General features: G+C 40.0%; 4 non-coding genes and 2 pseudogenes across 4 annotated transcripts; all 6 read left to right on the top strand.

The window, feature by feature from the left end:
• The first annotated feature begins 21,148 nt into the window (after positions 1-21,148).
• On the top strand, positions 21,149-21,301 carry LOC124272032 (annotated as a pseudogene).
• Positions 21,302-21,764: 463 nt separating this feature from the next.
• LOC124272018 lies at positions 21,765-21,928 on the top strand. Its single transcript, XR_006897205.1, has one exon. It is a non-coding gene; the product is annotated as a U1 spliceosomal RNA (small nuclear RNA).
• Positions 21,929-24,021: 2,093 nt separating this feature from the next.
• LOC124272031 lies at positions 24,022-24,159 on the top strand (annotated as a pseudogene).
• A 464-nt stretch (positions 24,160-24,623) lies between these two features.
• LOC124272017 lies at positions 24,624-24,787 on the top strand. Its single transcript, XR_006897204.1, has one exon. It is a non-coding gene; the product is annotated as a U1 spliceosomal RNA (small nuclear RNA).
• A 465-nt stretch (positions 24,788-25,252) lies between these two features.
• On the top strand, positions 25,253-25,416 carry LOC124272020. Its single transcript, XR_006897207.1, has one exon. It is a non-coding gene; the product is annotated as a U1 spliceosomal RNA (small nuclear RNA).
• Positions 25,417-25,879: 463 nt separating this feature from the next.
• Positions 25,880-26,043, top strand: LOC124272015. Its single transcript, XR_006897203.1, has one exon. It is a non-coding gene; the product is annotated as a U1 spliceosomal RNA (small nuclear RNA).
• Positions 26,044-26,353: the final 310 nt, after the last annotated feature.

Here is a 26,353-nt window from a genome sequence, read left to right as displayed (position 1 = left end):
ATATTAGCATCCGCACTTCCATTCATCCTTGGCGTATCGGTGCAGGGATGATGTCCTTTGTCATTCTGCTTGGGTTTGGGTTCCCTATTTGGTGTTTAACTTTTTTTTAAATATTTGATGCGATAATGGAAATATTTTTTCGCTTTTATTTTCTATTAGAAAATGCAATATAGGCACATCTGCCCAAACTGTGTGTGTCCTGGGAGGAGACATTTAACCTTTTAAAAATCTTCTATAATATCAAAATGCCAAGAACAGACAGGTCCGGCAGCGGGCGGCTGCTGAAAGTCTATAGTGAAAGTCTATGCTGAAAGGTGTATAGTGAAAATCTATAGTGAAAGTGTATAGTGAAAGTCTATCGTGAAAATCTATAGTGAAAGTGTATAGTGAAAGTGTATAGTGAAAGTGTATAGTGAAAGTCTATAGTGAAAGTCTATAGTGAAAGTGTAAACTGAAAGTGTATAGTGAAAGTCTATAGTGAAAGTCTATACTGAAAGTGTATAGTGAAAGTCTATGCTGAAAGTCTACAGTGAAAGTCTATAGTGAAAGTGTATAGTGAAAGTCTATAGTGAAAGTCTATAGTGAAAGTCTATACTGAAAGTGTATAGTGAAAGTCTATGCTGAAAGTGTATAGTGAAAGTCTATACAGCAGTCGACGAAGCTGAACTACTGGTATCAAATAAAAATAACTTTTTAATGTCCTTGCCCCAAGGAGTATTTTACTATAAATTCTTTGAAAAAACTATTTCAAATAGACGTCAAATCGGGGAAATTAATAATTTCGGAAAGAGTATTATTCCAAGATATTTTCAAGACTTAGTATAAATTCGATATCATTTACAGTGAAAATGACTGATTCGCAATCCCCGTAGACACATTATCAAGTAGCAACAACTTGCAAACACGTGTTCTCAGGTTTCCGTGATAGTGAGTGTGTGAGATGGGAAACACATCGCTTCATAAAGTAATTACCGTGAAACCCAGAACAACGGGATAGGAAATAAGGATAGAAATCTCTGCCAAAAGAAGAGTCGATTGTACAATTGTGACCATATCATGAGCAGATATTTGTTTCAGCAGTATTACAGCTGTACGATGTTGTTTGTAAACAAATCGGGTCTGAACCAGACAATTTAGTGATTGTCACCATGCGATACGATGACAGAGCAGGTGTTTATGAATCACTGTGAAATAGTGATGAGACCAGGTGTTCGCCAATATTGTCTATTATCAGGACGAATCTGGGATTCGAACTCATTGTCGGCTTTTGGCACAGTTTACTCGCTCTGCATCACTGCATCCTCACATTTTACTTCAGGTGACCAATTATCATTGTTAGATATTCGGAATCGTACAATGGACCCTGCTTGTATCAGAGAGTTCCTATGACAGGATTTTGTCACTTGTATTGGTGTATCTTGAACTATAATGTATTTGCAAAGGTGAAATCTCAATTTTCCACCTGTATTATATCTATGTATTCTTTCATTTTGGCAAGGTTGGCGCAAAACAGCTTTCAGAAACTCATATTTCTTACGGAGATAAAGAGAATATTTGTGCGCCAGAGAAAACAGTGTGCGTTATGATGCTGTAATCAACAACGCCTTCTATTTCATACGACTATAATACTACCTCATTCCGGAATCAGATCACGTGGTTTCATCAAGCAGTTGGTCAGCTTGAGAGAACAGAGAGTTCGTATGATTACAGAATGGTTGTGGTTCATGTCATGTGTCCAGGCCATTGGTTACATGATTACTGACAATATTACATGAAGATGAAATGTTGAGCAATGTCCAGATTATCTACTGGCCGCCCAGCTGTAATTAGGGTAAAGGGGCAATAAAAACACTGGACAAATTTACACCTATATATACCGATAGCTATCAACAAACCGGAAACGACAAGGCTATGGATATGGTCTTTTAAGAACCACTGACACCCATACGAGCGATCTCCCATACCAAAAGAGCCGAAAGATTACAAGTGTTAAGCCTTCTCAGAAATATCGACGGAGAAATATCGACAGAGAAACTTATATGTGTTTTCTTTAGCACCGTAAGATCAGAAGAACTCTCATATATTTAAACAAGCATTGACAGTTTTCCAGTGTTCTCCCGCAGAATGATCGCCGAGATGAGTGGCGTCAAGAAACTATGTTACAGATGCCACCCATGACTCGACTGTTCTCGTAAACGTCCGCCGTTCATGCAGGAGTTACGACCAGACATGGCTGTTCAATAAAACATTAATGCTAGCCAGACGGATTTATTCCATATGTTGTGACAAGCGCGACATTGATCTGCCATTACACAATCTCCCATTTACTGGGAGCTGTCTCTCAGTACTTCTACTATATGCTGATTTAACGGATACGGCGCCAATTGGTCTCAGGAGATGAATTCACATTCATGAACCTAGCTGTACCTTCTTGACGATCAACCTATTGCTTTTACTTTGGTTCGATTTATGTATACTGACGATTAAAAGAAACTCTACAAAACTATATCAGGATTGACAAAAGAGATTAATAGTTAAAATATAACAATTTTGAAAGTTGATATTTATGTTCGTTAATATTGTGAGTGTCCCCCATGTATTTCAAGAGACGAGTGCACGCCACTTGTAGACATTCGTTAGCTGTCAGAACACATCATTCTGTGCTGGTGTTGGTGCCTATCGTGTCTGTTTCAGGTCGTGTTTAAATCTGACGTTAAAGGCGGTCCAGTGGTGTCCTCTTGGCTATACACGTCAGGATAACCGGCCGGTAAAACGTTTATGTTACTGACTTGTACGTGATGCATGTGATCACATAGCCTCAAAATTCTGAACATGAGTCGGTCGGTCGATCGGACGGGAACACACACACACACACACACACACACACACACACACACACACACACACACACACACACACACACACACACACACACACACACACACACACACAAAATTAAGAAAAATAAAAAAATAAAAGTAAAATAAAATAAAAATAAAGACAGAAAGAAAAAAATAATAAAAAAAAATAAATAAACAAAACCCAGGCTTAATAATTTTCTTGCAATTTCCCAGGCTTTAATAATTTTCTTTTTAGGTTCAATTTCTCGCTCCCAGTTCTTTGGACTTGTGTAGCAGCGTCTGATTATAAGATAAACATGTTATATGACGAGGCTTGGTGATACGTTTTAGGTTCTTGAGTCGGCGGTGTTGGAAGTAACGCTTGGCTAACACCATGAACTCCTCCCCTGTTGACATTTACATCACTACAACCTGGGGGACGACGGGCTCAATATAAATTAGTATTTCAGGTTCTTTATTGAAAACAATAAATGCTCTTCAATGAACAATGTCTTCTGCGTCTCATTAATGAACTATGGCGATGCAACAGGGCTGTTCCCAAAGGGATTGGGAAGCACCACCTGTGTGCACTGAACCATTAAAATGTGTCTCACAACTGCTTGTTTTGGGGGTCGGCAATAAAATTCGAAGGGTAAGTGAGCGCTGCCCTACGTACAGTAGACTTTCCTGGTAACGTTGTTCAGAGATAATCAGCGTTCATCACAACATATTCCGCATATACACAGAACTTGACCTACTTCAGTCCGCTGTTTTCTGGACACAGCAGCGAGTGGGACGATTATATACACAGTCTAACATCCGTGGACAAGGGCTGCAACACGACTCTCTGCTCGTCCCCACCGGAGTATTTCACGTTAATGATATTGACGTCCACGTGATGTCTGGAACTGTTAACAGGCTCGAATACGTCTGTAGAATCTTGTGCCAATATGCCACAGGACAACTGATGCAGTGTCACGTGGTGTGCGTGCATCATGACATCAACCACGTGGTTTCTTAACTGATGTCTAAAAACTGCGGCATATCTACCAATATTCTCTCTCTCTGTTCTGACAGGAAACATTGCATATTAATGTTAATCTCTTGACCATTGACGAAAACTGTGGCCCATGTGAATAATCTGATCGTGCTGCCAATGCATTTCTAATGTTTTTGATAAAGACAGTTTACAAGGAATAAAAACCTAAAGCACAATTTTCGGTTGCACTCAGGTCTTGAATGCCTATGATGTTGTTTTCTACATTTGGAAATTATCTGTATCCAGATTGTAACAAATTTGGTTTGGGTATAGATTCTTTTGTTCTGCAGTGTATCAAAACGGTTTTTTTTTCACCGAACTGGCGTTACATTATGCTGCGTGTACAGAATGTGTGATTGTATTTTCTATGCAGCTGTCAGAAATATTCCAAGTGAAGCACGGCATCTGACATAATGAGAAGTTGAACACCACCGCTGTCACTTGCACCACAGTTCCCCCGAAAGAAATAAAATAAACGTGACTCTGACAAGATGTTTGTTGCGAGTAATTATTGCGAAAAGGATGTTTTTCTGGTGTATTCATCTAAGAAAATGGGGCATACATAAATCAGTGAGTTTATACAGCATAACACGGCTAGAACGTGTATAGGCTGTCACACGTTGGGAATATAAGCTGTTAACTCACAGAAGGAATATAAGCTGTTAACTCACAGAAGGAATATAAGCTGTTAACTCACAGAAGGAGTATAAGCTGTTAACTCACAGAAGGAATATAAGCTGTTAACTCTTGGAAGGTGCATAAGCTGTTAACTCAAAGAAGGGTATAAGCTGTTAACTCAAAGAAGGAGTATAAGCTGTTAACTCAAAGAAGGTGTATAAGCTGTTAACTCAAAGAAGGAGTATAAGCTGTTAACTCAAAGAAGGTGTATAAGCTGTTAACTCAAAGAAGGAGTATAAGCTGTTAACTCAAAGAAGGTGTATAAGCTGTTAACTCACAGAAGGGTATAAGCTGTTAACTCAAAGAAGGAATATAAAGCTGTTAACTCAAAGAAGGAATATAAGCTGTTAACTCACAGAAGGAGTATAAGCTGTTAACTCTTGGAAGGTGCATAAGCTGTTAACTCAAAGAAGGAGTATAAGCTGTTAACTCAAAGAAGGAGTATAAACTATTAACTCTTGGAAGGAGTATAAGCTTTTAACTCAGAATGAGTATAAGCTGTTAATTCATTGGAAGGAGCATAAATCATCTATATGATAAACCTGTTGTTACACGTCTAAATAAGCATTATTTGGAATGAAGTGTTGTAATATGAGTAAATATTTCGGATGTTCTGATAATGTCAAACTACGAGGGTAATATGACCAAATCCATTGGCTATTGTAGGATGAACATTTCGCAGACAGTTGAGGGGAGATTTAAGGTACATGCCGTGCTGCAAAATGATGATTCAGCATCCACAGAAGAGGGTGATCTAGACACATCAGTTTGGAATCCAATAATATGAACCATGGTGTTTCAGAACCTCTATGTTCTCCGCGACGTCCTATGGCGTACATTAAAGGGTAAGAATAGATCTCTGACCATCCATGCATGTCATAAGAAGCTCAACGATGGATAGGATGACCAGACGAGTTGATGTCGTTGATTGATTCATTACACCCTGACTGATCACGGTAACATAAATTGTCACGTGTAGGATATGAAAACAAACCGCAGATCTAAGATAATGCACAGCAGCATCTCTGTATTCTAAGGATGCAGTGCGTCCTCCATCTCTGTTTTCCGAAATATACGACATGACGTCAGCATGTTCACCTCCATGCTTTTACCAAGGATACACAAATAAGAAACAACACCTTATATCCACTCAGGACTGTTTCCCCTCAACAACTGCACACTCGCCCACGGTGATCGAACACTGACACCGAGCCGCACTGTTTTTGAAGCTCTATGGATCTGTGATATGTGATCTGAGCCTGAGCAACCTTTGATGTTTTCATTACATCGGTAAGCATTCAGTTCAGATCAACATGCTAGTCTGCTAGCAATCAATTTTGTTTCACCTTCTGATATTTGAAATGTAAATGATATTGGTGACAAAAAGGCATGTACTTGAGCATGGAATCTACTTATGAGTGAGTCCTGTTAGCAGGGCATTTCAGTTATACCATGCCTGTCAACTACATGTGGAAGGAAAACGGAGGTGATGCAGGTGCTAGACGCTTACAGCTTTTCAGAAATCCACAAGATCAGGCATGGAGCTGGCAACTCAATGGATACCCAATCAATGTCCTGGCATGCTCAATGAATATTCAAATAATATTCTGACATGCTCAATGAATATCCAATTATTGTTCTGACATTGTCACTGAATACTAAATCAATGTCCTGACATGCGCAATGGATACCCAATTATTGTCCTGACATGCTCAATGAAAATCCAATTAATATTCTGACTTGCTCAATGACTATCTACTTAATGTCCTGACATGCTTTTGAATTCCCAATCAATGTCCTGACATGCGCAATGGATAACCAATTAATGTCCTGACATGCTCAATGAATATCCAGTTAATATTCTGACTTGCTCAATGACTATCTACTTAATGTCCTGACATGCTTTTGAATTCCCAATCAATGTCCTGACATGCGCAATGGATACCCAATTAATGTCCTGACATGCTCAATGAAAATCCAATTAATATTCTGACATGCTCAATGAATATCCAGTTAATATTCTGAATTGCTCAATGACTATCTACTTAATGTCCTGACATGCTTTTTGAATTCCCAATCAATGTCCTGACATGCTCAATGAATATCAAATCAATAGTTAACATTTTTAGCAGGGCAATGCTTTAAGTGATAATCAGCTCACAGGACATATGCAACTCTGGACACTATCGAGTCTGGACCGGACAATCCAGTGTATTAGCTGGTGTTCCCGGCTGCTTCGTTTCGAGGGAAGTAAACCCAAGTAAAAAATATTGCACTTTTGATTTGCGACTTTACGCTTATAATTTTGTTTATTTGTTTTTTCATAATCAGCAATGTATATTATATGTAATGAATAAGTGATAATTGTGTTTTAATTATGCTTGGTTTTTTGGTTGAAATATCTCGAATATGGTATGTGTTCACGAATGCCTGTGAAGTTGTCTGAAAAAGGTATCTTGCTCAATGATTCGCCTCAATCACAGCACAAGCAAAGGAAAGTCACTCTGTAGTACATGGTAGATAATTACTGTTACCGTTGTGGATGTAGGCTGGCGCCTAAATCCGTTGTCTGTCAGTTGCTTCCTTCAAACGTGCCGGAATGTTATAATCGGGTGTTCGAATCCGAGTTCGTCATGATAACTTTTTCTAGCTTTGTCAGTATAATACCCTCGCACTAAAGAATCACCAGCGTGGTGCCTAGCTGCAAGATATGAGTTAATTTTTGATCATACACTGTTGCAATACGTGGACTACTGTGTATCCATACACCGACATAATTGTGCTATAGTATATGCTAGTTTTTGCCCATACATAACTGTCAGGGACCCAGTTGATTTGTTTTTAAAACACATAACTTTTGTGAGAGGAAACTATTTTTCTCAAGATATTGACCAAACAATGAATGCATGTCTAAAAAATATGTTGAACATATAAATATTATCGTTGGACTCTCTTCACAGTAAATAGACCTTGCGTGCTTTGAAGCAGTAACAACCGCTTCGAAAATGTAATGTGTGTTTTGTACATCTACATCAAAGTGAGCTGAAATCAATGATAACATCAATGTTGTTATGTCAAATACAATTTCCATTTCTGTAGTCAGTCCTTGGGTGATGAACCTGTCTGGTTGTGTCGGGACGTCGCTTGTCTCCGACCAAGTGGTTAAAGTGTCATCAGGGGGTCCACAATGCACACAGTTATGTCAGCATGAGATCCATGGACTTAATTGACGGCGCAAAAAAGAATGTCCCTTGTGTAGACATCAAACAGAGTGAAAGTTTAATATTCATTAAATGCATTGATACATTACATTGCACTGATAATTTTGGCAGTATGACACATGGAGCATGTTAGCAAGTTGTACATGCAGGAATTCCACTGGTACATTAATATACACAAGTGGGAGTGTAAACATCGTGCGCAAATATTACAGTGTGCAGGAGATCACCAAATGTCACATTCAGTCAATATGACATCAAGGTAAAACGTTTGTCATTAAGTAAACATTTTAGACCTGCGAAATTAATGCCATTGTTTCTCAAAACCAAAAGGCCGCAGTCTTTTTCATAATCACTGGAAATGTCTACTGAAAATGGATTTTAGTGTACAATTACGTCGACGTCACAGACATGAATGCATGAATCCTTATGAAACAGCGTTCCTGTGTTCCTGAATGGTGAGCGTATCCTACTGGTGGCGCCTGCTCACCAAATAAATGCACAGACACATGAACTGTTCACCTGAAAGGAAATGTAGCGCTCTATAAATGGCTATATTATTCAATATATTAAGCATATCACACCAATGTCTACCATAACTATCAACCCAATACGAACCAATAACTCATTATCCTTGTCTTTACCAACCACATTTTCGCACATATTTGCTCATTGGTGGTTTTAGCAACCCACTTCGCTTGTCTCCGGGACCTAGGACAACCTGGCAGGATGTCCTTTCGAGAACACCCCGTGCTAACATTGATGTTCAGTGCCATTGATTATAAAACTCTTCAAGTTGTCTTTTAATCCCCAGTGTAGTCTGCTGTGACAGGCATCACTACACATCTCTGGTATGCTCCATATTATTCACTCAGCTGAAAAGTAACATTTGTTTCAAGCTATATCCCGTCAAAACGAAACCTGCCTTGTGGCTCTTTGGACAACTCATGTTGCTAATAGAGATCCAACCTAGACTGCACATGGGGAAATTACGCATAGGAGGTGAACGTTTCATGCGTTCTTCACACGATTCACAAACCAGTCAACGTAATCGTACACAACTATCTATACGAGTTGGTGTGTGTGCTTGTGGTGTTAACATTGGTAGTCCGGTTGTAGCTTAATATTTCACTTAGTATTCGCCCCCATTCTCTGCTGTAGATTAATATGTCTCCATGGAACGCCTGGGGTTTGAGACATGGGCCAATACAGACATCGCGGCTACAGTGTAGACTGCTTAATGAAGAAAGATTAGACTGCCTTTACTTGCTGAATTGATGGACGGTGGAGTGATCTCATTTCCAACAATGAGTGATATCCCCCACTGTCTGTCCGTAAAGCATTCTGTGGAATACTTTACCTCCGATAATAAGTATAATTGTAATTGTATACTTTTGTGTGTCTTGACAAGCGTGGACGTTGTAGGAAGTAATTTTCAAGTTGAAACGCAAAGATAAACAGGGAAATCGCTCAGTACAGGAAATGATGCGAAATCAGTCAATGACCTCACAATTGCAAGATCAATACTCATAACATTGTCCTGCAACTCCCAGTTTTAGGTTTACAAAGGGCAGTACAAAGACTCCAGCACATGGCAGCAGCAAAACGTGGCCTTCGTCCTTGACATCAGATTAAATTTGGAACCCGCAGAAAGTTTGGGGTTCAAAATAGTTATCACAACTGAACCTAGCAAATAGACGCGACGAAGTCAGGTCGACAAGGCTTCAAATCGCCCGCTTGACGTTCTGAAACAGGTAGAGCCAATATTCCGGCCATTTCCCAAGCCAACGATCAAGCCATGTACATATTAATAAGGGTTAATATATCTTTCAGTCTCGAAACTAATGCGTGATGTTTTCATTTTATGAGAACCCACACCGCCATAGGCCAAAGTAATGTTAAAAACCAATCGTATCGTTATCCGTGTCCATTAATACTCAATCCTGATTAATATATCTTTCAATCTCGAAACGTGTCCACTTTATATAGGCCAAAGTAATGTTAAAAACCAATCGTATCGTTATCCGTGTCCATAAATACTCAAACCTGACTCCAGAAACGGTTTGGCTTTGTTTTCATAAGTGCCCTTGTTTCTTGTCCCCTGATCCCATGTCAAACTGCGCTGTAACTATGTTTTAAGCACATAGAACCACAGTTTTTTCACAAATATCCAAACTACTTCCTAATCTCCCTGAATGTGAATAGAGCAATGGACATCTGTGCCAAACAGATGGTTATGTGGGAAAGGGATATGATGAATGCTCTTTTCACAAACATCTGGTGAATACCATTCGTAGAGCCGTCTTGACTATTTTGACTATAACGCCCTGGAATGTCTCTCGGCAGATCATGGTGATGTGTTACTGGCACTGGCCTTAGGGATGTGTACTTCAAGGTCAACACAGATATATGACTTTGAAAATGCTTGACAACGTGACAAGAATCTATATCGAAACGTCGCTCTCACCTAATAAAGAAGTTGTACTCCATAAAGTTTGTTCTGTATTTGAAATTTTTTAGCTCAAAAACGAAGTCATGATTTTGGAGACAGACTCGCTGACTTGGTTTATGTCAAGCCATCGTATCCCAATCGATGCTCATGATTTCAATCACTGGATTGTCTGGTTCAGACTAAGATATTTACACCCCGCCTTCGTGTACTTTGAAACGTGTGCATGGCGTAAAACAACATACAAAATAGCTTAACAAGGCTACACCCTAACCTCAGTTGAACATGAATAGGATTTCTTGTTCTGTCTCATCTTTCAGGACAAAACATATAATACGGATTCGCCAGCCAGATTACGTCCGACATGTTTTGCTTTGTAGCTCGGGTACAAGAAAGGCGTTCAAAGCCATCCTCGCGGTGAAAATACGGGCAAGGCGAATAATATTTTGAAACATATCCACTCCTTCCCTTTGACGACTTTTCGAATTGTTGAACAAGCAAATAGTTTGTTCGTTCTTGCAGCTTCTTTACTTCCGACGCTCCAATCATAAACATGTGGTTTACAATATTGAGGTGCGGGCATTGACGGAATATATACTTTAAAAAACTACAGTTTGTCAATATTCCTGGGGTTAAGACCTCTTTTGACAATATTTCGGTCATAACCCTAAGTGACAGCTTCATACATTTAGACTCTTACCTCCGGACACAAGCGTTTTAACGAGATACAGGTAACATCGGTGCATGTGTCATCCAATTAAAAAGCAGTCATTGCTTTCTGGTCTGTAGTTAAAGATACGGACGTATCGTTATTTGGCAGCTTGTTGTTAATCAGTGCTGTAACTGTATTACATTGTTCCTGCTAGGATTCAGCAGAGGCACATACATGTAGCATTGTGTTTAGACAGTGGTTAATTCGCAGAAATTATACATGCAGCATTGTGTTTAGACAGTGGTTAATTCGCAGGAATTCATGTAGCATTGAAAGTGGTTAATTCATGTACATGTAGCATTGTGTTTAGACAGTGGTTAATTCATAGAAATTATACATGTAGCATTGTGTTTAGACAGTGGTTAATTCGCAGAAATTATACATGTAGCATTGTGTTTAGACAGTGATTAATTCGCAGAAATTATACATGTAGCATTGTGTTTAGACAGTGGTTAATTCGCAGAAATTATACATGTAGCATTGTGTTTAGACAGTGGTTAATTCGCAGATCATTGTGTTTAGACAGTGGTTAATTCGCAGAAATTATACATGTAGCATTGTGTTTAGACAGTGATTATTAATTCATTAGAAATTATACATGTAGCATTGTGTTTAGACAGTGGTTAATTCGCAGAAATTATACATGTAGCATTGTGTTTAGACAGTGGTTAATTCGCAGGAATTATACATGCAGCATTGTGTATAGACAGTAGTTAATTCGCAGAAATTATACATGTAGCATTGTGTTTAGACAGTGGTTAATTCGCAGAAATTATACATGCAGCATTGTGTTTAGACAGTGGTTAATTCGCAGAAATTATACATGTAGCATTGTGTTTAGACAGTGGTTAATTCGCAGAAATTATACATGCAGCATTGTGTTTAGACAGTAGTTAATTCGCAGAAATTATACATGTAGCATTGTGTTCAGACAGTGGTTAATTCGCAGAAATTATACAAGTAGCATTGTGTTTAGACAGTAGTTAATTCGCAGAAATTATACATGTAGCATTGTGTTTAGAAAGTAGTTAATTCGCAGAAATTATACATGCAGCATTGTGTTTAGACAGTAGTTAATTCGAAGGAATTATACATGTAGCATTGTGTTTAGAAAGTAGTTAATTCGCAGGAATTATACATGTAGCATTGTGTTTAGACAGTAGTTAATTCGCAGAAATTATACATGCAGCATTGTGTTTAGACAGTAGTTAATTCGCAGAAATTATACATGTAGCATTGTGTTTAGACAGTAGTTAATTCGCAGAAATTATACAAGTAGCATTGTGTTTAGACAGTAGTTAATTCGCAGAAATTATACATGTAGCATTGTGTTTAGACAGTAGTTAATTCGCAGGAATTATACATGTAGCATTGTGTTTAGACAGTAGTTAATTCGCAGAAATTCGAATATATCATTATTAAGTGTAAGCAATGGTGTGGAAGGTATTTTTTATGGGTGATCGAGACCATCAGTAGTGCTAAGATAATTTGTTTTGTAATTGTACTGCCATCATATTTTGTACTGCCACACACTTGTATGCTGTCATTGTACCTACTTTGCAGTAAGTGATGCTGATTTGGAACCATAGCTAAATTTATACTATAATTGTTAATGGTATAAAGTATCTTCTTAGGTTTGGGTTTTGGTTTGTCCGCTGTAGATTTCTCAGTAAACCTATAAGTTGAAAATCAACAAATAAAACTGTTACTTTTGTGTTGAAATTAAAACATTTGAGTCCAATCCTCTTCGCAGTAATGTTGTGCCGGCATTGGAATACTGTAAGTAAAGAATCTTGGTCTATTTTACATTTTTGCAACACTCTTGTAATATAATATTTTGAGCAGATAATCCAGTGATAGTTTCATGTACAGTGATCTATGTGCAACAAAACGCGACAAGCTGAGCATGGTGTGACCCTCCATGAAGAGCTCACTCTTTCCACATGACGAATCTTTGCTTGACCCGGAGTCGTCGGCACTATTCCGAATCTATCATTCGCAGTAGTGTGTAATTATCTGATAGTGACGATTATTATTCTCGGGGGAAATTGTGCGTATCCCGCACCACTGGTAACACGTGTCACAAACACATGCGTTCTTTCATGACAGATTATTTAACAACCTATATTAATTGTGTATGCAAAATCTTTCTCGTCACTATATATATGGCTGAAATATTGCCGAGGCGACGTTAAATTTTAACTCACTCAGAAACACATGAACATACAGTACAAGTCAAAAACAAGGAAATGCATCGGAATTAATTGTTGTCACTAATGCGACACTGGTGAAAATGTCATGCATTGAACCTTTGCAATGCTTTACCTAATTGCCGTAACCCCAGTCAAACAGCTTTTGAAGTCGTGTGGGGCGTTGGGGTAGCCTAGTGGTTAAAGCGTTCGCTCGTCACGCCGAAGACCCGGGTTCAATTCCCCACATAGGTAGAGTGTGTGAAGCCCATTTCTGGTGTTCCACGCCGTGATATTGCTGGAATATTGCTAAAAGCGGCGTAAAACTAAACTCACTCTCCCGTTTTGAAGAAAACGAAAAGTGAAAAGAAGATGCACGACTGTAATTGAAACGGTCTTGATACTAAATGTCAGTACGGTTTCATTTACCCAATTGTATCATTATAACGAATTGTTTCAAGAGATCGTGAAAACAGCCATAGACGCGGTTTAAATGCTGCCTGTGCGTGTAAATAGCCGATTTACTGAAGGTATGTTGCATGAGAAATTATGCTTTTGCAGAGGTTTGCATTGGTTATATATCAACCACGATCGTAATCTGATCGTTCCGTTACAAAAATCTTCGTATTGAGAATCATAAACCTATGTTTATGGCGCAATTGTATGTTCTGCTGTTTATCCAATCATAAAACGTAATCATTATACGAAACGAAAACAAGAAATAACAAAGTTTATGAAATATTGTTGTGATTAGGAAACTTCACAAAGTTGCAACATGTAACATCAGACTATCAGACATCATGCTCTAAGACGTCGTGGAAAAAAGAATATTATCTATTTTAAGCACAGCAAAATGTCACATTTTCCGGCCAGAAATAGCTGTTCAGGGTGAACCTGCCACCACCTGGCTCGAGTGGACATGTACCGTTGGCTGGACTTCCAAATGCCCGGTAGATTGAAAGATCATTCTCCATATTCACCTCATGCAAGAAGCTTCAATGAAAATGTCCACTGGGTTAAGCAGTGAAAATATCGAATGTCCATTAATTCTAGGCCAAACAATCCAGTGATCGACAGCATGAGCATCGATGTACGTAAGTGGGATACGATGACATGTGTCAACCAAGTCAGCAAGAATGTCGCCTCCTACAACAAGCATGAGTTGCTGAAGACCAAGCTGGATCTTAGGGTGATCAGCAGGACAACATATGAACACACAGTACATGTGTAATTGGATTGGACATTTTCTCTAATACGCCAAATGTCAATGACTTGTCTCTCATGAAGCGTTCTAAAAGTTAGACTGAAACCTTGCTGTTGCTACTCTGATCACTGAACAATTACATGAGCTACGTCTTGAAACATTTGTAGAATGCTCAACTGAACGTTAAACGTTGTCAAATATGGCCACAACAGATTTGAGCTGATAAAATATTGCTCAACACAAAGGCAACATTGACCATTGACATATAATCTTGTGAATACTTTTTGTCACTCCAAATCGTTATCCATATATATAAGCGTGAAACCGATGAAGCGGGTTTGCTGGTCAGATATTGTGTTAGTTCAAGTGGGTCAGTCAGGGACGATGCCATTGTCATACGATATCAGATCATCGACTAATTCACAAATAGAATTTAGAATAAGTTCTTGACATTCTATCATTGTCTGATAAAAGAACATATTGTTTATTGGAGGCTCTTTGCATATAGACTATTGGAGGCTGGGTGTGACGAAGTTATCTCGAGGCATTGGGAAATAAGCCACAACCATGCACACATCTCTTCAGCGTTGTGTGTCAACTGATGGCACTACACATCTGTGAGTGAGTTTAGTTTTACGCCGCACTCAGCAATATTTCAGCTATATGGCGGCGGTCTGTACATAATCGAGTCTGGACCAGACAATCCAGTGATCAACAGCATGAACATCAATCTACGCAATTGAGATACGATGACATGTGTCAACCAAGTCAGTCATACCTGCTGTGTGGGCTTGTCAACGGTACATTGACATTTTCATGAAACATGATATTTCTGCAATGGTTCAAATTCATCAACTGTTGAGTATTCTCTTTGGGCATCCTCGACGCATAATTCTACAATTTCTGTAACCCGGTTTCGGTGCTTCTGAATGCGGCTAAATACGTTAATCTTTCCTTACAATGGAACATTAGAGTAAATCAAATGAACTGACAGAAGTTAGTTTGTTGTAGTCTTGGAACTGTACAAAGTTACATCATTCCACCATGTAACAGCATGCATCTTAGTAAAGTTCGAAGTCCAAGTTTTCTCCACTTACAAATGTTATTATCTTACCTCACACATAAATGTCGCTTTCTGATTGGCTGAGCGCTCTTCTATTATTTTCAACGTACCCCGCTTACAAGCGAGGTACATTTCAATGTACCCCGCTGTCAATGGCAACTCATTTGGTACTTCGTGGTAGTAATTCTTTATCTCGAATTACATTGAATCACGTATGATGTACGGAAGGGCTCAGGGAACATAAACAAACATCGAGGGTACATCAAACCATGCCCCCCTCGTGACCAGTGAACAACTTATAATGACATATGTATCCAGACTGGCCGCGGGAAGATGCCGCCACACATTGTCCAGGCAGTATTTTAAGGTATTATGGAATTAATTGCTCAGGATGGGAACGCGGGGTGAAGGTTTCTCTAATCACAAATTACGCCGACAATTGACATATTTACGTGCATGGTCGGATTTGCTAAATTGAGTGCGGCCTTCCATGTTGCAGCACATCCTGCGTGTGTGTCTGTCTGTTTCAGTGAGGCTTTCCCTTGCTAATCCCATGTTATTGCCTGGTTTGTCCATGTGGCCTGTCGACGTGGATCTCCTTGTCAGGCTGTTTATGCTTGAAAGACCCAACGCAGGGGACATTGTAGAAAATCCATTGGACTAAAGGATAAAGGAACAGGTTGCGTCATCTATTCCAGATGTCAGATTTGAAAGACGATTTCCAAGAACCTCTAACTTCCTTGTTTACCGTTCCCATAAAATAAGGGATTGTTCTACTGACAAAGGTAGTCAAATGCTTCGTCCATTCTCTTGGTTTTACCACAAACACACAATCCGTTTAAAAATTGTCAGAATCGATTTATAAGAATCGCCTCTTTCACCACTGGTAATTTCTTGTCTAATTGAAACGGTAGAAGGAATTTCCTGGAATGGATAATTTAGTATAACGTAAAGTGTCGGACAAAAGAAGGTATATACATGTTTGTTGGTGTGTAGAAAGAAGCAATAAACAAAAGGACATTCATTGGTAATATATTTGATACATTTTCAACCTAGCAAACGTTTGAAACGCATGCAAATGTCCCCAGCCAGTAAACTACGCTTTCAACGTCGAGCAAGAAAGAATTATTTCTGCATGGCTTTTTCTTGTTATATTGACCTTCTGGCAGAATTGAGAACCACTACATATGGTATAAACATGGCTAATGTGAACATACCTGGACCTCTTCTAGCTGATGATACTATTCTACTGAATTCTACCACACATGGTATCCAATCTCTAATTGAAAAACTCTACGACTATGCCCCCAAAACGCGTCTCGCTTATAACAAAGGCTGCTCCATAATATTCAGTAAGAAACAAAACAAACACTAAAATCTAACTTTCAAACTTGGAAAAAGCATTGTAAAGAAGTACAAGAAACAAAATATGCAGGAGTTGCACATGTCGAGTTAAATCGACCCGTGAAAGAACCTCCACAGCCATGAACTCTACTTCTGGCCTTCACTTAAATGATCTTAATCCCACTGTAAGCACTAAGAAATGGAAACGTGTAATGCTCCCAAGTGCCCTTTGTGGATGTGAACTATTTCTCAACCATTGGAAACTTTCTTTCGCGACTACATGAAGTTGGAACGAGTTCAAAGAGCTTTTGCTAGACGAGTACAAGGTTTGCCCAAGAGGTCACCGAGTGTTATACTACTATAAGCACTCTTGGACTATGGTCAATGAGGACTTACATCGATAAATGGAAACTGTTGTTTGCTGGACGATTGTGTAGACGGAAAACGCAATTCTTATCAAAGAAAATATTCACATTGGTAAATATCCTACGAAAACTATATGTATCGATCTACTTTGACTACAATACCTGAATTGTTTGACTGCTCCCGTTTCCATCCAGAATTAACTACTCATATACTATGGAAAATAGCCTATGTTCATTACCAATAGCATCTGGTGTGAAAATAGCTAGCATGAAAATCGTAGCGAGACATTGCGGCTTATGTGACAAAACATGTACTGCTAAACTGTGCAACACTCAATCAAGCGCGTCCTTGGTGCACTTGCATCGATTCCATCACTGCAGGATTTGGTTACATTCTGTGACCAGTGTGATGAGGGGAACATGAACTCCATATTGAGTGGGAACATAATGACATAAGGAGTGAGTGAGTTTAGTTTTATGCCGCTTTTAGCAATATTCCAGCAATATCATGGCTGGGAACACCAGAAATGGGCTTCATACATTGTACACATGTGGGGAATCGAACCCGGATCTTTGGCGTGACGATCGAACGCTTTAACCACTAGACTACCACACCGTCCATAATGAACTCAATCATTTGGACTTTCAGGTTTGGATTCAAGTAATCTTAACTATCTGAATTCGTTCACAAATGTAGGGTATATATACGTCCGGACCCCAACCAGTCATTAAATCAGTTTCAAGCACATACTGCTGGAAATTATCACTAATATCATTGTTCATCCCAGTTAGTTCAAACGTTTTCACGAGTTGTTTTGAATGGACCGTCAAAACTAGTGCGCTATTCATGTATGTCAATGTTGAAAATCATACAATATTTATTTTAAGATTATATTTGGGTTCATAATGATAGTGTACTCAACGTATACGACATGGCTATATCTGGAAGTGAACATTCACGTAAAACTATTCTCCGATGTCGGACCTACAGTTGATATGCTCTATATACATGTATTATTGCAATAGGAATGGACTTTATAACGACGAATATTTCTGGAGCCGCTGTACAGTTGACAGATGCAGCAACAAATATTCTTCTCCATCACCCCATGGACATATGCTTTCATCTGATGCTGTCTTTAAATCTATAATTGGAAATATACAAAGATTGAAACGTAATTGATGGTCTCAACCACCGGATCAGTTATTTTGGTCCTCTGTCTGAAACCCTTTCTACAATCCTCAGGTGATGGAGTCTGGTTTTGACTGACGCTGTTTCCTGTGCATGAGCAATTAGAATGTAAAAACTGCTGCAACATGCAAGTGATGATCGATCTGGTAATCTGAAGAAAGAATCTTCGATTATTGAGAAGCCCTAAAAGAAACCACAGATATTTCACAGTATGTTTGCACTTCACTTGTCATGTCTGCTTTCAGTTTTAGGCCCTCAATCGCGGTAAAGAAATACTCTGATATTAGACCATAAAAATATATATGCAAAGTTGCAGAGATCAACACATGCTGTATTGAACGTTAATAGTACAGGCATAGAGGTAAAGTTTACTAAAAAACATCTCCATAAGTTTATATATCACTACACGTTGATTATGATACAGGTGTTGTTGAAAGGAACAGCGCCTCCCTCCACACCTAGTTCCCTAACCTTGTAGTTTCAACATTGAAATCAACACGTCACACATACATGGATTGGTTGTATCTCTCAGGTTATGTTACATTTAAGAAGATCTTTTGTGTTTTTAAGAATACCCGTGGTGTTACATTACATCAGGTGGTATCTGTTGGTACATTTTGTGAATAAGAAGCATTATCATGAGACAGAAGTTGTGTGGTTCCTTTGCTGAACCAACCAGCATCTATTTGTCAGGACGTTTATGGAGTTTGGGATTCAGAATGATGTTAGTATTCATGTGTCTTCCTCAGCTGACACACCGACTTTATATGTCACATTATTTCATTACTAAATTACAGCAAGTTATTTGAACAGGCAATTAATGTAGCGGTGTAATGCTTTTGTTATGTAATGTCTGGCAAGAGGGAACGACTGCAACGCTTTCGTGTAGTGGAGCTATGGGTTGTATTCTGTGTCCTCCGTTTCTTGTTCGTTGTGTCAGTAAGAACTGTCTCAACCCACTCTTAAACAGATGCTAATAGCTATCCTTCCTCATTCTCCCCTATTACTGCTATTATCATGTGAAATTATTATATTACTAGTTCTGACTGAGAAGAAAGCAGCAAGGAAACGTAGCCATCCTCTGGTCGAAGTTGTCACACCGTCAAGATGTGTTGTCCCTCTGTGTGTTCTACGTTTCTGACTTGAGAAGAAAGTGGACCACCAATGCGTAGTCACATGACCTTATTCTATCACGTAACTACGAGTGTCGCTCAGGTCAGTTTCAGCTCAGTGTATTTCCGCGAGCAGACGCCACGACCAACACCGGCGTGTCAAACAGATTTCAAGACGTTTTGCCCTGCATCGAATATCAATTGAACAATTTATCAGGTCGTCAAGGGACACTGGAGGATAGATAAGAGGCCCGAAGGCAAGGGAAACAGAGGTCAGGGAATCAGACGTCCCCTGACCAACCCCCACTCAAACGTTCGAGCTGGTTAGTAGCGGTCGAACCATCCCGTCTCTAACGCTTGGCGCTGTGGATGAAATTGACTTACAAGGTGTTTCCCAAGGCAATAAGGATTCCCTGCTCCTTGTAACACTTCCATCTGGACTTGAAGTTGAATGAATCACCATCAATCTGGTAGTGTTAAGTGTCAAGTGTTAAGATAAATGTCCAGATGATTACTTGATTTGCCTGTGCATGTGTTTGTGACGTGAGACACAGGTCGGGGAGGATACGTGCACCTTCCTGCGACACAAAGATACAAATAAGTTAACAAAAAAACTCGTCACTTGTACAATTATACTTGCTTCAGCATAATTTGATTGAGTGATAGCGGGGTAACCGGTAACATTGTAACTGATTTAACTATCGAGCTGGTTACATGGATAAACCTTCCTATTTCAGTACCATGTCACTGATTCCATTTAATGAACATCCCCGGAGTGCATGTGCAAGTTGAACACCATGGTGCTGCCTTCCATTACCAATAACAGACCTGGATACAGAATAAGGTCAGGCTGAGTGCACCATGGGCTCACTGGTGTCAAGGCTGACATTGTCTGGTATCAACTTTACTTAATGTTGGAATAAACATGTTATTACTGTTGTTTTAACAGACACCTGAGTGGCACAAGCTATTATTGTCATCCAAGTTGCGGAATCATGTCGGGATGGAAAAACTCAGCTTCACAGTCTGTAGACGCAAATTGTTTTGTGGTTTAAAGGCAGTCGCTCCAAAATATATTCAGATGGTTCTGCTTCACAATTCAGTTCATATTCCACTTACACATATGGCACTTACTGACATTCATAATTCATATATAGAAGATATTCATATATAGAAATTATCACAAAGACACCTGACACCACACAACAATCTGATTTGATAGTTGTCCTTTACACTTGGTATCGACCGGCTCCGTGGTGTAGTGGTTAGAGCGTACGCCCAGAGAGCGGAAGGACGTTAAAATATGGTACTTGTTGGTCCCTGCCTGGCGCTCGGCATTAATGGGTACAATAAGGACTGGTCGGCTCGGAACAGTATAATGTGTCTGAGTGGGGTATTCATGCTTCACTGCGGCATGGTATCTCAGTGGGCTAGCACCATAAAACCAGCTTAAGTCTGGGCTATTACAAGCAGCCGCACATACACATACACACGCATGCACGTTGTCATATGAGCGAAGTATTCTCAAGCATGACGTTAAACCCAATTTCACCTCACACTTGGTATCAACATGAAAGCATACAACATTTGATCATTGATTGTTGTCGGAATGTGACGCTGCTCTGTAACAGTTCGAATGAATTTCTTTTCTTACGTTTTGATAATTTGTGTTCATCCGGTTTCTGAAATGATTTCACGGTGCATAAAACACATCAATATACAATATGTAACTGTGAACGTATTTATTTTAGTCGGCCAAGGAAGAGAGTCCAAACACACCCCGGGGCGAGACCTTTCCATTGCACATCGGCTTGGTTGACCCCTGCGATCGTCCCAAATGTGGACGACTCGGGTGCGCAATTTATAAGTGTGGGGACTGCGTTCGCGCTCCCCTTTAAAAACAAACCAAAATAGAAATTTTACTTCAAAACTTTTCCCCTCTCAAAGTCACTTTCAGATGATTGTTTTCCAGGGGAGGTTTTCAAGCTCTATACCTTGAATGTGTATGTGTCAAGCTATATGCTTAAGCAAAAGAATCTATTTCATTCAACTCTGACTTGAATATATTTCAGATGGGATCCCATTGAGAGCCAGTTGTGTTTTGACTGTCAAGTTGTCTCCCCTGCGTCCCGGACATGAGGAGAGCGTTTATACAGCTTAAATGTAAATAAACCCCGTTCTGTGTGGTTTCTCCATCAGTATTTTTTTTCATAAAGTGAATGTGCTAATGTAGTGTCCTGTACATTAAACAGTATGAACAAGAAACCTGTCATGGAATATATGTGAAGCGTTGTTTAACAGACACCCGAGTGGGGTGAAGCCAGGATGATGTAAATGAAAACTGCGGCCAGGGAAAAGCATACTTACCTGGCACAGGCTTTACAGTGATCCGCAAGGCTGTGGGCCCGGGGCGAGACCTTTCCATTGCACATCGGCTTGGTTGACCCCTGCGATCGTCCCAAATGTGGACGACTCGGGTGCGCAATTTATAAGTGTGGGGGACTGCGTTCGCGCTCTCCCCTTTAAAAACAAACCAAAACTAGAAATTTTACTTCAAAACTTTTCCCCCTTCAAAGTCACTTTCAGATGATTGTTTTTCCAGGGAGGTTTTCAAGCTCTATACCTTGAATGTGTATGTGTCAAGCTATATACTTAAGCAAAAGAATCTATTTCATTCAACTCTGACTTGAATATATTTCAGATGGGATCCCATTGAGAGCCAGTTGTGTTTTGACTGTCAAGTTGTCTCCCCTGCGTTCCGGACATGAGGAGAGCGTTTATACAGCTTAAATGTAAATAAACCCCGTTCTGTGTGGTTTTCTCCATCAGTATTTTTTTCATAAAGTGAATGTGCTAATGTAGTGTCCTGTACATTAAACAGTATGAACAAGAAACCTGTCATGGAATATATGTGAAGCGTTGTTTAACAGACACCCGAGTGGGGTGAAGCCAGGATGATGTAAATGAAAACTGCGGCCAGGGAAAAGCATACTTACCTGGCACAGGCTTTACGGCGACCGCTAGGAAGTATCATCTCCGTATGGAGTTAAACAGGCTTTAGAGTTCAGATTGTTTTGTGTTTACTGACTTCATTTCTTCTCAGGTCTACGAGGTGGCATCAGTCTAGTACTGTGTGGCTTAATTGTCTCCCCTCATTCATCATGGCAACTACGATCTGCGCTGGACCTATTCCAGATGAGTTCATTGATAGAGAAGTCGAGACCAGGACTGTCAGAATGTACACCACAGCCAGAGTTATAACAGTGACGGAGTACATTGCCTTGTTGAAGTCTTCTGTTCCGGATTTTCCCACTGAAAGCTGTTCGGGGATATGGAAAACAGAACGTTTTGGCCACGTTTTCCTGACTATGGATACTGTAGAAGCAGCTACAAGACTAATAGATCTCCAGAGTGTCACGTTTGGAAAGGATAGAGTTTACTTCTACGAGTATGGACGCTTTCTGACTACACTGCGAGTACACTGGCTCCATGCTACAGTCAAGTCGTCATTTCTTGAGGAATACTTTACCCAGTTTGGTAAAGTGACAGATGTATTGCGTGAATTTGTGGATGTAGACGGTATAAAAGTGTTTTCGGGAGTGAGGATTATCAAGATGGAACTGACAGAGGAAGAAAAGGACAAGCTTCCCCATATAGTGCGTTTTGGAGATAAACAGTCAATGTTGATCACTGCTCCAGGCCGTTTACCAATATGTTTACGATGCCATTCTTCTGGTCATGTGCGAGCTCAGTGCCCTGCCAACAGTACAGATGTTACACAGAGAGAGGATACCAGACAGAAGCCAGTTGTGATACACACAGACAGTGACTCAGAGGATGCAGATGACGACATGGAAAGTGTGCCCAGTGTGAAAGAACCAAGTGAGGTCAAGGACATTGTGATTACAGTTCCATCAGTGGATACACCAGCATCGACAGAAATGAGAGACATAACTGTGATTCAGCATCAAGACATTCCTTCCGTGGATACAGCTACTTCTGTAGAGGATTCTAAAAGGAAACAGACTGTTCAGTATTCAGAGGACGTCAAAAAGAAGAAGAATGTGCCTGTGTCGCCCAGTTGGGCAGAACAGTCTTCACAGTTGGATTCAGACTCTCAGTCAGTACAGTTGCAAGGCCGTGGGACGTTTCCTCGGAAGAGGAAAATACCTGTGAGGGTTAGACTATACAGGCAGAAAGGTTCTCAGTGTCCACTATTTCAAATTGATGACACTGACATACAGGAGTATGTGAGATTGTTAAAAGGACAAACAGCACAACAGGTGGCCGAGGATAAGGCAAGACTACATCAGACTGTGAAATACAAGTTGAGCCATGTGAACTTTCCTACCGAAAAGACTTCTATTATGCGTACAGTAATGGTTGAAGTTGAATAAGAGGGTATCAGATATTAAAGATTGCTTTAAAATGACATTAAATGTGATAACGTTTCCTTCTTCTTCTTAGATTTCTAATGTTAGTGGCCATCACCTCACATCTGTGATATATCTCTAGGGGTGATGGTCAAGGCACTGTCTGCGATTGTAAAGTGAATACTGGAATAAACTTTATTAAAAACAAAAAAAAAAAAAAAAAAAAAAAAAAAAAAAAAAAAAAAAAAAACAAGGCTGTGGGCCCGGGGCGAGACCTTTCCATTGCACATCGGCTTGGTTGACCCCTGCGATCGTCCCAAATGTGGACGACTCGGGTGCGCAATTTATAAGTGTGGGGGACTGCGTTCGCGCTCTCCCCTTTAAAAACAAACCAAAAATAGAAATTTTACTTCAAAACTTTTCCCCCTTCAAAGTCACTTTCAGATGATTGTTTTTCCAGGGAGGTTTTCAAGCTCTATACCTTGAATGTGTATGTGTCAAGCTATATACTTAAGCAAAAGAATCTATTTCATTCAACTCTGACTTGAATATATTTCAGATGGGATCCCATTGAGAGCCAGTTGTGTTTTGACTGTCAAGTTGTCTCCCCTGCGTCCCGGACATGAGGAGAGCGTTTATACAGCTTAAATGTAAATAAACCCCGTTCTGTGTGGTTTTCTCTATCAGTATTTTTTCATAAAGTGAATGTGCTAATGTAGTGTCCTGTACATTAAACAGTATGAACAAGAAACCTGTCATGGAATATATGTGAAGCGTTGTTTAACAGACACCCGAGTGGGGTGAAGCCAGGATGATGTAAATGAAAACTGCGGCCAGGGAAAAGCATACTTACCTGGCACAGGCTTTACAGTGATCCGCAAGGCTGTGGGCCCGGGGCGAGACCTTTCCATTGCACATCGGCTTGGTTGACCCCTGCGATCGTCCCAAATGTGGACGACTCGGGTGCGCAATTTATAAGTGTGGGGGACTGCGTTCGCGCTCTCCCCTTTAAAAACAAACCAAAAATAGAAATTTTACTTCAAAACTTTTCCCCCTTCAAAGTCACTTTCAGATGATTGTTTTCCAGGGAGGTTTTCATGCTCTATACCTTGAATGTGTATGTGTCAAGCTATATACTTAAGCAAAAGAATCTATTTCATTCAACTCTGACTTGAATATATTTCAGATGGGATCCCATTGAGAGCCAGTTGTGTTTTGACTGTCAAGTTGTCTCCCCTGCGTCCCGGACATGAGGAGAGCGTTTATACAGCTTAAATGTAAATAAACCCCGTTCTGTGTGGTTTTCTCTATCAGTATTTTTTTTCATAAAGTGAATGTGCTAATGTAGTGTCCTGTACATTAAACAGTATGAACAAGAAACCTGTCATGGAATATATGTGAAGCGTTGTTTAACAGACACCCGAGTGGGGTGAAGCCAGGATGATGTAAATGAAAACTGCGGCCAGGGAAAAGCATACTTACCTGGCACAGGCTTTACAGTGATCCGCAAGGCTGTGGGCCCGGGGCGAGACCTTTCCATTGCACATCGGCTTGGTTGACCCCTGCGATCGTCCCAAATGTGGACGACTCGGGTGCGCAATTTATAAGTGTGGGGGACTGCGTTCGCGCTCTCCCTTTAAAACAAACCAAAAATAGAAATTTTACTTCCAAACTTTTCCCCTCTCAAAGTCACTTTCAGATGATTGTTTTTCCAGGGAGGTTTTCAAGCTCTATACCTTGAATGTGTATGTGTCAAGCTATATACTTAAGCAAAAGAATCTATTTCATTCAACTCTGACTTGAATATATTTCAGATGGGATCCCATTGAGAGCCAGTTGTGTTTTGACTGTCAAGTTGTCTCCCCTGCGTCCCGGACATGAGGAGAGCGTTTATACAGCTTAAATGTAAATAAACCCCGTTCTGTGTGGTTTTCTCTATCAGTATTTTTTTCATAAAGTGAATGTGCTAATGTAGTGTCCTGTACATTAAACAGTATGAACAAGAAACCTGTCATGGAATATATGTGAAGCGTTGTTTAACAGACACCCGAGTGGGGTGAAGCCAGGATGATGTAAATGAAAACTGCGGCCAGGGAAAAGCATACTTACCTGGCACAGGCTTTACAGTGATCCGCAAGGCTGTGGGCCCGGGGCGAGACCTTTCCATTGCACATCGGCTTGGTTGACCCCTGCGATCGTCCCAAATGTGGACGACTCGGGTGCGCAATTTATAAGTGTGGGGGACTGCGTTCGCGCTCTCCCCTTTAAAAACAAACCAAAAATAGAAATTTTACTTCCAAACTTTTCCCCTCTCAAAGTCACTTTCAGATGATTGTTTTTCCAGGGAGGTTTTCAAGCTCTATACCTTGAATGTGTATGTGTCAAGCTATATACTTAAGCAAAAGAATCTATTTCATTCAACTCTGACTTGAATATATTTCAGATGGGATCCCATTGAGAGCCAGTTGTGTTTTGACTGTCAAGTTGTCTCCCCTGCGTCCCGGACATGAGGAGAGCGTTTATACAGCTTAAATGTAAATAAACCCCGTTCTGTGTGGTTTTCTCTATCAGTATT

The sequence above is a fragment of the Haliotis rubra genome, unplaced genomic scaffold (assembly GCF_003918875.1).
Source record: "Haliotis rubra isolate DU_JTF1 unplaced genomic scaffold, ASM391887v1 Scf1652, whole genome shotgun sequence".
NCBI lineage: Eukaryota > Metazoa > Mollusca > Gastropoda > Lepetellida > Haliotidae > Haliotis > Haliotis rubra.
Note: the sequence above shows the minus strand (reverse complement) of the source record. Positions and strands in the feature narration are given on the sequence as shown.